Here is a 10,296-nt window from a genome sequence, read left to right on the forward strand (position 1 = left end):
TGTGTAGGTGTTTGTGTCTACAGATGGGCATGTACACATAAGCACAAGCGTTCTCAGAGACCAGAGTCTTCTGATATCCTAGAGCTGGAGTTACAGGGGGTTGTGAGCTACCTGATATGAGTGCTAGGAACTAAACTTGGATCCCCTGGGAGAGCAGCAAGTGTTCTTAACTGCTAAGCCATCTCTCCAGACCCAAATAAAACTTTAAAAGTTAAAATAAAATAGAGAGGTGTCGGCCATTACTGCCGGAAAAGGTCCTGCAGAGCTGAGCAGCCAAGATGTGTGACTTCACCGAGGACCAGACCGCAGAGTTCAAGGAGGCTTCCCAGCTGTTTGACCGAACAAGTGATAGCAAGATCCTGTACAGCCAATGTGGGGACGTGATGAGGGCCCTGGGCCAGAAAATCCTACCAACGCCGAGCTCAAGGTCCTGGGAAACCCCAAGAGCGATGAGATGAATGTGAAGGTGCTGGACTTCCAGCACTTCCTGCCCATGCTGTAGACTGTGGCCAAGAACAAGAACCAGGGAACTTATGAGGACTATGTCGAAGGCCTTCGTGTGTTCGACAAGGAAGGGAATGGTACCGTCATTGGTGCTGAAATCCGGCATGTCCTCGTCACACTGGGAGAGAAGATGACAGAGGAGGAAGTGGAGATGCTGGTGGCAGGTCATGAGGACAGCAACGGTTGTATCAACTATGAAGAGCTTGTCCGGATGGTACTGAACGGCTGAGGACATTTCCAGACCCCGAGCCGTGCCTTGCCCAGCCCAGTGTGGGATCTCCTTGTGGACCCTCCTAGGCTCCCTTGTCACAGCACCTTGCCATCTGGTCTCTTCTGGATATCTGTCTTCACCAAATAAAATTCTCTCTTTGCCCTAAAAAAAAAAAAAAAGGTGTCGTTGGCTTCCATATACCTAGATTTCCACAAGAAAAACATACTACTTAAAAGCCTGGTCATTATGCTTAAGACCTATATGGTATTTAGAGTATACAACAAGGCCTTTTCTGCAGAGTAAAATCTGAAATGAAGGGAGAAAAGGAGAAAGGGTAGAAGGGAAAGAGGGAAAAGAAGGAAGCCTTCTATGCAGAGAACATAGCATGTGGAAAGGTCCTGAGCTGAGGAATAACAATGTTTTGTAGAAACTACACTGGGAGCCAACCATGAAGGCTTTCATGCCCACAGATCTCCAGAGAATCCCAAAATGCAAAACATTCAGGATTTTGTCTTTCCAATGGGGAAGATGAAAAACCTGTTCTTCCATCCAGAAAGTTGAGAATTGGAAGTAATCTGTCTGTGTTATCCCTTGGGCCAGGCCATATCTGGTTCCTACAACCAGGATAGGAGGTGGCTAATAGCTAAATGACCCTGATAGGTAGAAGCTTCCCCAAATTCCCACAAGTAGTACCAGAAAGTCCAGACCCTTAGGTCCTAAAGCTAGTACAGCTAGCATTTAGTACCCATCTTCTCGGAGGAAGTAACATGTATCCTGAGTTGATTTTCAATGTAATTATGCTTTCTTGTACAATAGGGATTGTATTACACCAGGGTACTTCTTCCTAATGATACTTAGTTTAAATGTATTGGCATCAAACAGTCTGATATTAGACTCCCTGATGTCTGATCCCGGTTAACGAAGATAGTTTGCACGGGGTTTACATTTTTATCTTTGTGGAGTTCACTTCTTTGTATGATGCCTACAGGAACCCCTTCAAAACTACATGGCAGCAATTCTGAGTACTAATGGAGAGTGGCATGAAACAAGCTAACAAAGGTTAGATTACATGTTTCTTGCTTGAATCATTTAGTACCCTTCTGTTTAAACCCTTGAAGGAGAACCAAGTTTGAGAAGGGTATTGGTTGGCTCAATTTGATCTATATTAAATTCAAATGCTGTGTGAGTGTTGTATATGCACATCTAAGAATTTACTGTGTGGTGTGGGAGAATTATCTGTATTCTGTCAATCATGTTTTAAATAAATGCTGATTGGCCAGGCAGGAAATATAGGCTGGTCAACCAGACAGGCAATAGAAGCAGGGTGATGAGAACAGGAGTATTCTGGGAAGGAGGAAGCCCATTCCTCCCCAGTCCTGCCCAGATCACCGAAAAAGCAAGATGTGTGCTTTCCTGTTGAGAAAGGTACCGAGCCATGTGGCTAACATAGATAAGAATAACGGGTTAATATAAGCTTCAAGAGATAATAAGAATACTGAGCTAATGGGCCAATCAGTTTTATAACTTATGGAGATCTCTGTGTGATTTTCTCTGGGACTAAATGGCTGGGGGACAGGGTGGGACAGAAACCCTAATGAGCCCGGCCCTCATGCTACAACTGTGCCTATTCATAGTAGCCAGTGCACAAATGTATTTAACTTACAATTAAACTGTTCCAGGAAGTTTAGTCACTAATGCACAAGTGTCAATTTATGTCACCATACAATTTGTTTCCAAACAACTTTTTATCTATTTTTTTCTAGATTTTTTTCAATGATTATCTAAAGAATATGCTCACATCACTCCTATTCATCCAAGATTATAGCCTTAATAAATCAAACATGTGAAACAATCACACCAAATTAGCAGTCTAGAAAATCAAAAGCACTGCAGTAAATGTTTCCGTATCTACAGCTGACTTGCTTGGTTATTCATTTCTCATTTGTCTCTTAACCAGCTGTGTAAAGGCAAATGTTGCTATGACCACAAGTTCTAAAACTTTGCCCAGAGTGAATAACTTCTTATTCCATAAAGAAAATAAATCAAAACCAGAAATAAATATCCCATGGCTGCATACACAATTTTGAACCTAATAAACAGCCCCTTAGTCACCAAATAGAAATAAAATACATAGTTGAACAAAATAAACATTACGGATGTGGAGTAAAACACATAGGTAAATGTGCTAGTTCTTTTCTGTGCCTAAAATAGGTAGCATAGCCTATCTCAGGATGCCAGCAGTACTGCTGCAAACATACACGGGCCAGGAAAGTCACATGAATCACTTTTTGTGTATAACAAGCCAGCAAACTGTGTCACACAAAGACAGGAACGTGCTTGCTGAGTGTTCACTTTCCTTGATTCTGTACTTCACAAAATGTTTTTCTAACACTCTTGATTCTTTGATTGCTGATGCAGCATCCTCTGGCCGCCAAAAACCGATTTGCAGTTAAAATGAGGAAGATATATTTTCTTTCTGGAAAAAAATGAGCACTTGGCGTTATGTTTCTTCCATTTTCAAGAAGCAGTATTAAGAGAATCTGAAGGGGTGGGGGCCAGAGGGTTGCAGGCATACTGAAGGGATGAGAATATCACTTAGTGTGAGTTAGATTTGAGTTTGCTTTTCTAAATGGATCTTACTTCTGAGAGCATCTGTCATAATGAAAAGTGAGCATTGAATAGAAAATCTTAACCTTAAAATGCTTGAATGGAATACAAATTTTACTAATATGACTTTAAATAATAGATATTTTTAGTTATTGTTCTCACTTAATGGTAATTCTTTCTATATATGTGTTAGAGGGCTCGTTTTATTTTATTTTTTTCTTGCAAGGAAGACTAGGTGAGTTAGGATTAGGTGTTTTGTCGTTGTCAGCAGGTGTAAATGCAAAGGAGTCAGGGGAAGACATGAATGGCTTAGGATTCTATCAGCACACACGAGGAAGGGAATAGCACATCTTTCTAGTCTTCAGATTGCCATAGGAGCTTACTCCTCTTTCTAAACTACCTATCTTTTTCACCTTGTCTTCCCACTCTTCCATCTTCTCCTGCTAAAGTCTGTTCCAGTATTCTCCTGGATTCCGGGACCAAAATTCAGTTCCTTGCTGTAAGAATTGTTCTTTTCTTGCCAATGTGCTACTGATTTCTATACCACCATTCTCAGATTGAAGGAAAAGACAAAAGAGAAAGTAGACTTTCTATTGAGTTGCTGCCATGATCTCTGAAATTTTTCTCAGGCAGAGTCTCATCAATGGCAAATTTTACTTGTGTCTAAATTCGGTAACTCTCCTTTTTAACAGTGTTTTGGCCTAACAGCACCCAGGGACACATGTCTTGTCCAGGAAGCATCTGAAAGAATTAATTTTAAAATGTTATTTTAAGAAATATTATAAATATTCTCAGCTAGAAAGAACTCTCAGTAGAGAAAGAGGGAGATTTTATGACAGTTACATTAAATCCTGTTTCATTTTCTTTTCCTTACTGTGACTCAGTCACACCCTGGCCTTTCCTTGATCTGAGGACACATGCTGGCCTTAGTGCCAGTCAGTTGCTATTTCTTGTGGCTTAGAAGATTTTACCCGAGCTCTTCTCCTTAGCTCACCTGTTCTCAAGTCAAATGTCAAATTATTAAAGGAATCTGTGACCTCTCTCCCAGAACCATCATTAGTTTTTTCTGGTTAATCTTTTTTCATGGTGCTTCTCACAAAATATCTTACTTATTTATATTTTTCTGATAATACTAGATATAGACATAAAGACAATAATTTCACCTGTCTTATTCATGAACATTATAGACTGAATGTGAGATTTCCCCTATAGTTTCATACAGCCCTGTTTGAGGTGGTTGTGAATCCTCTGGAAGGCCAAATAATGCACTGAACCTGCAGAACTTGATGTTCACACTGCTAGTTTGCAATCTTGTTTGTGTCTGATCTTTCCTGGCTGTGCTCCCATTCCTCTTATTTTTAGAATGGAATGTTTACACTGTGGCATGGTACCATAGAAGTATGTAATGTTCTATTTATTATTTTACAGAGATTCTTAAGGAAGGGTTTGCCTTGAATCTTCGAAGAGGCTTTGAACTCTTGGACAGTGAGGGTTTAAACTTAAAGTAAGGAGTCTCTTGAAGTTTTTCTAAAGGCATTTTGCTTAATATAAGATGGCCCTGTACTTACAGACTCCAGGAGCATTCTGCTACACTTTAGATCTAAAACTGTCCTCTAAAACCACTAGTCCCTATCTTGTGCTCGGCTTTGGGAGCTTGAAAAACCTCTGGGAAATAGGTCACTGGGGAGTTGGCCCTGAGGATTATCACCTATTCCCTCTTCCAGATTGAGACTTTTGCTTGTTGATCAGCAGAGCTATAATGAGCATTGCTGCATAATGCTGCAACTGTGGCCACAAGCTGTTCCTGTTTCCATGCTTTCCCTATCATTATGGACCAACATTATCTGAACTCAAGAGCCAGTCTAAAGCCTCGCTTCCTTGGAATACTTTTGTGTGCTCTTTTCTCACCAAAACAGCAAATGTAGCTAATATCATTGGTATCTCCACATACCAAAAAGAGTGGGATTCAAATAGTTTTTAAATGACTAAATGAATGTATGGTACATAACTAAAACTAAAAGAAGTCTACCTATGAACTATAGCTCTAAATACACTATATAAAAACACAAATGTCCTATAATCATCTTCAACATAAGCTTCCTTTGAGTCATAGACAGTATCATATGTTTTATGGAAGGTGATCACTTAAGTTGTTCATTCACTTCCTTTTTGTAAATAGTTTCTTGAGCACTAAGATCTTTCCGATTGTTTGCTACTAAGTTTACTAAACATTAAAATGCTGATGCATTCAGCTAGCCTTGTTGTTGGTTATTGTGCTATTCTATACAACCACCACACATTAATGGGTCTCCTGTCATTCTTTTTTTTTTCTTTTTTGATGCTATTAGATTTGCTGCCTGACATGTCACTAATGGACATCTCTGGAGCAGATGTTTCTGAAGTATCATTGATAACAATGCCACAAAGATTGTGTGGAGTCAAAGGCTAACAAGCTTGACTGATGAGGGGGAGGTTTGGTCAGCTGATATATTGCCTCAGTGAGAGAAGTTTTACACTTTCTATGCATCAACAGCTTTAGGGAGCAGTCAGCCATTTTGAAACAGAAGCCACAGTTGTGTAGCAATACCTGGTCTTTTGATTCTTACCAATTTGCTACCATTTATTACTCTCCAATTTAGCTATCCTTGCATTATTTAGTTCCAGGGCTGCTAAATTTGTGTCCTCCTCCATTCTATTTATTAAAGTTGCTTCTCAGCACCTGTGGTTTATGGTGCAGAAGTTTGACTCATATCATCACATCATCACTTGACCAGGGTCTTGTTGTCATTATGGATGCATTTGCATTAGACTCGTAGGATAATTTTTAAATAGAGCACACTAATCAGCACAATGAAATGCTGGTTATCCTTGGTTACAAAAATTTTCATCATGAAATCCTCAGTTATGCTTATAACTTTCTGAAAAGTAACAAGACACTTGTCATTTCATACAGTCAGCCATCAGGTGGAACCTCAGATGTCATCCAATTTAACAACTTGATACCCCTTTCAGATCAAGGAAATAATGCCCCGAAAACATAATGTTAATCTGTAGGAATATAATTCTACAATAAAGCAACTGTAAAAATCTGGTCACTAAATGCTATCTAAACTCTCAACATAGTTTGATAGAATATTTTTAAAAAGCATGGCTCTAAACATATTTGTAAGTGAGATGAATGTGTCACTCAGTAGAAGCATATGTAGCATATAGAATATATAGCATATGCTAAACTACTGATTGAGTGGGGGATTTATCTCTACAGTGGAGTGTTTGCCTAGTAAGCACAAGGCCTTGGATTCAGTATCAACTCTGATAAAAAACAAAACTGAAACATTCCTTTCCAAGAAATACAAATACTAATTAAATTTGGAAAATTTCATTCATTTAGTCACAATGCATCCCCATTGTTTCTTGGGCTGCAATGGAGTGCTAGAGATAAAAGAATTATCAGGAATGTGGAAGCCCAAAAATTAGAGCCTATTTTCATTTTGTCTGATGGTCACCGAGTTCGGAGGTTGCTAAAATTGTTGACAACCATCCTGACTAAGGATGTGGTACTTGGTTCTTTTGACATTAAAGTGGCTCACGCAGGTAGATCCAGTCCATCCTGACAGATGGTCAGGATGCGCAAGCGTATTTCTGCTCCTTCTTTTGTAATTATGAGGTTACCTGAGGAATAGTGCCTTCTGGATACTTAGTCTAAAGTGACTTCGCTGTTTAAGCAACAGAATGCAAATGACTTGATATTTCAAAGTGTTAAAGCAATTAACTGATTTGTCTTTTGAATCATGTTAAAGAAGTCTTTTGTTTCCTTCTTCCCCCTTTTATATTGGATATTAAAACATATGGAAAATTAAACATGGGCAATTTCAGAATTCATTGGAATTCCCTCCTGGTACTATTCTATGGGCTCTGTTTTATTATTTTTAAACATGTCTTCATCCTTTACTTATATTTTTGATTCCCATGACCTTATCCTGGGAAGTGATATTTTTGTCAAAGCTGGTCCCTGACACAGGAGGCATAATTTCTGCCATCACAGAAGTTCCAACATGATATGAAAGACAGATGAATAAAGATATAAAACTGTACTATAATGTACCAAGTGACCATATAGATAAATATAGCAATCATCAGAGTATCAAGGTTCATTTCAGTATATATCTTAGACTGTGCTGCAAATGAGAGCAAGAAACATCTATCTAGAATATAGATATGAATACTGTGTAGGTGAACGAGGCAGAGAGTAAGATGAAGGAATTAAAGTCAAAAAGAAACTCACGAACAAGGCCTTGAGGTAAGACAATGTGTGCCAAGTAAGCAGGTTCAATAGAAGGACAAATGATTATAAAAACAGAAGCCAATCAGAGATAAGATATGCACCTCTAAAATTAAGACCATCCTTAAGAATTTCACACAGGAGCTACAGATTTATCCCAACTCTAATGAACACATTTTCCCCTTCAAATTGAGGAGTAGACTGATTAATGCACAGTTAAATAAAAATGCCTTTAACTACAAAAATACATTCAAAAAGGAAAACCTGGAAGCATGGAGAACATTGCAGAGAAGCATATAGCACTCTACAAAGAGTATCGACTGTTCTAGCTAGTGTAACAAAATAAGAATGAGGTCAACCAGTAATTCAACAAATCAATTTTGAATAGTTTGGATACTGACTTCATGTCTTGGATGTGGAAAAAGAAAAAAACATGAATAAATATTAGCTTTCTAATTTCAAAATCTGGGTTATGATGCTGTCATTTCCTGATATTGAGAATACTCAAATACTGAAAGGTATATGTGCATAATCTTGTAAAGTGACTAAATCAATGTTACACCTACCTGATTTGTTAATGGTGCATTCAAACTATAAATGTGAAGTAATACGATAGACCCTTGCTCCTATGTACCATAAGCTTAGGGAAGGTTCTGGACAGCATATGTACATTTGACAATCATCTAAACAAACATGGCAATTTCAGGAATGATTTAAAAAGTAATTGTTGTTTGAGATAATACAGAGTAAGTAAGTAGTAAAAAGGATAAAGAGAAAATGTCATTGACCAGCACATTCAATTAGTGAACAAGCAAACTTAGCCCAGTAAACAGGAAGGAATGAATAACCATGAGTGCTCAAAGCATTCCTTTTCTTGTAAAGGGAAGGAAGATTTTTTTTTTTTCCTAAAAGCACTGTCCATGGTTTTGTACATATATATGGTTGTGGTTCAAATTCTTCTGAGCAAGCAAATGAAATAAAAGTTGAAGATCTATCAGATTAGCAATAAAGTTATTAGCATTTTCAGAAGAGATTAGTAACATGGTGAGAATGATGCTTATTTGTCCTTTCACTCAAGCAATACATTTATGAAGTGTCTGTGTGCAGCCTGGCATTAGGCTAACTGTTGCAGACAGTGGTAAGCCCATGCCTTACCCTCATGTTCAAGAATCAGGCAATCTAGAATGAGAGGCAGGTACTAAGGAAACATTCATGTAAAGAAACTTCACCTTATTTCATTTGTGAATAAAAATGTATTATACATGAGCACAGAGGACAGGGGTCCTGATTTAGGTTTCTCTGTGGTAATAACATGCACACTAAAATTTAGCAAGTATTTTTAAGTTAATGAGGCATCATAATGTAAAGATAATGCAAAAAGTAGCATAAGAGTGGGGTACTGTGTTGAACAGTGCAGTAGAGGATAGAGTGGAGATCTGACACAAGAAAAACCATGGCACAAGGTAACATAATTAAAAGAAAGCAAATTTCCATGATTCAGAGAATATAGGGTTGCTAGTTAAGAAATAAGAATAACAGGGGTGAGACATGATTGACTGAGGTGGTCTCATGTGTGAATGATTAGTTTTGTTTCTGTTTTTCTAAAGAATAGGAAACCTTTAAAGGAGTTTAAACATGTCCACTTCCTTGAAGAAGTGATTGCATTGACACACTGACACTTGGAGTTGTTATATCTGGAAAAATGTATTCTGGTTTCTGCAGGTAAAATAAATTTGAAAAAACAAACATAGGAAAGGAAAACATACCAATGAAGATCTAAGTCTAGAATAGTCTGGGTATGAGATACTGATAGTTAGAAATGAAACAAGATAGAAAGTAATGAACAAAATAAACCCCATTTTGTAGGGAATGTCTCTTGAACAGAAGCAGAGAGAGATTAAGAAGATTTGCTCAATGTGGACACATGAGAAGAAGGATATAAAGGGATTCAGAGATGGTCAAGTATGTCTTTGAATACTTTAATGAGCTTCATATTTAATCAAAGGAATATTTAAGGCAGAATAATGAGGGTATGCATAATTATGAAATTATGGTCAAGATACAGTCTCACCCATCATTATTAATTGTTACTGTACATGCAAGGTAGTTTCTCACAGTCCTTATTGAGATGCATGCTGATTTTCAGAAGATGATTACAAAGTATTGTGTCATACGGGTGGAAATTGCCCTTGTTTGAAGTACAGTGGTCCAGTTTACAAAGTCTGTCTTGCAAGGATTTGCTCTTTTTGGTGAGTGAAAGTTTAGGACAAAGACTCATTCTGTATCTTTGGCCTCGAAGAGGATGAAAAAAGATTAAGAAGCAGAGTCAATCAAAAAGTCTGAGACAAAGTAAAGATCCAGAGCCACAATGAAAATAGAGAAGCAAGAACTCAAATTATCTAGATTGTAACTTGATAGTACCTTCTTGCTTTAAAGAGGGAAGTGTTAAGAAACAAACAACAAACACAAACTTGTCACATTTCTGCTTTGATTAGAGTCAAGACAACTCAACATTTTTTCTACAATGTGGCTCTGAAATTGGGGAGAATATTTATATGACAGCATGTTGATGGAAGAAATGAGAAAGACAGAGAAGGAAAGAGAGAGAGAGAGAGAGAGAGAGAGAGAGAGAGAGAGAAGATACAAGAGAAAAGGAGATAGAAATGACAATTTCAGGCTATCAACAGCAGTG

The 10,296-nt window shown here is 37.9% G+C and overlaps 1 pseudogene; it reads left to right on the forward strand.

Moving 5' to 3' along the window:
- Positions 1 to 241: 241 nt before the first annotated feature.
- LOC130867811 (myosin light polypeptide 6-like) lies at positions 242 to 748 on the forward strand (annotated as a pseudogene).
- The last annotated feature ends 9,548 nt before the right edge of the window (positions 749 to 10,296 follow it).

This window comes from Chionomys nivalis, chromosome X (assembly GCF_950005125.1).
Source record: "Chionomys nivalis chromosome X, mChiNiv1.1, whole genome shotgun sequence".
Lineage (NCBI taxonomy): Eukaryota > Metazoa > Chordata > Mammalia > Rodentia > Cricetidae > Chionomys > Chionomys nivalis.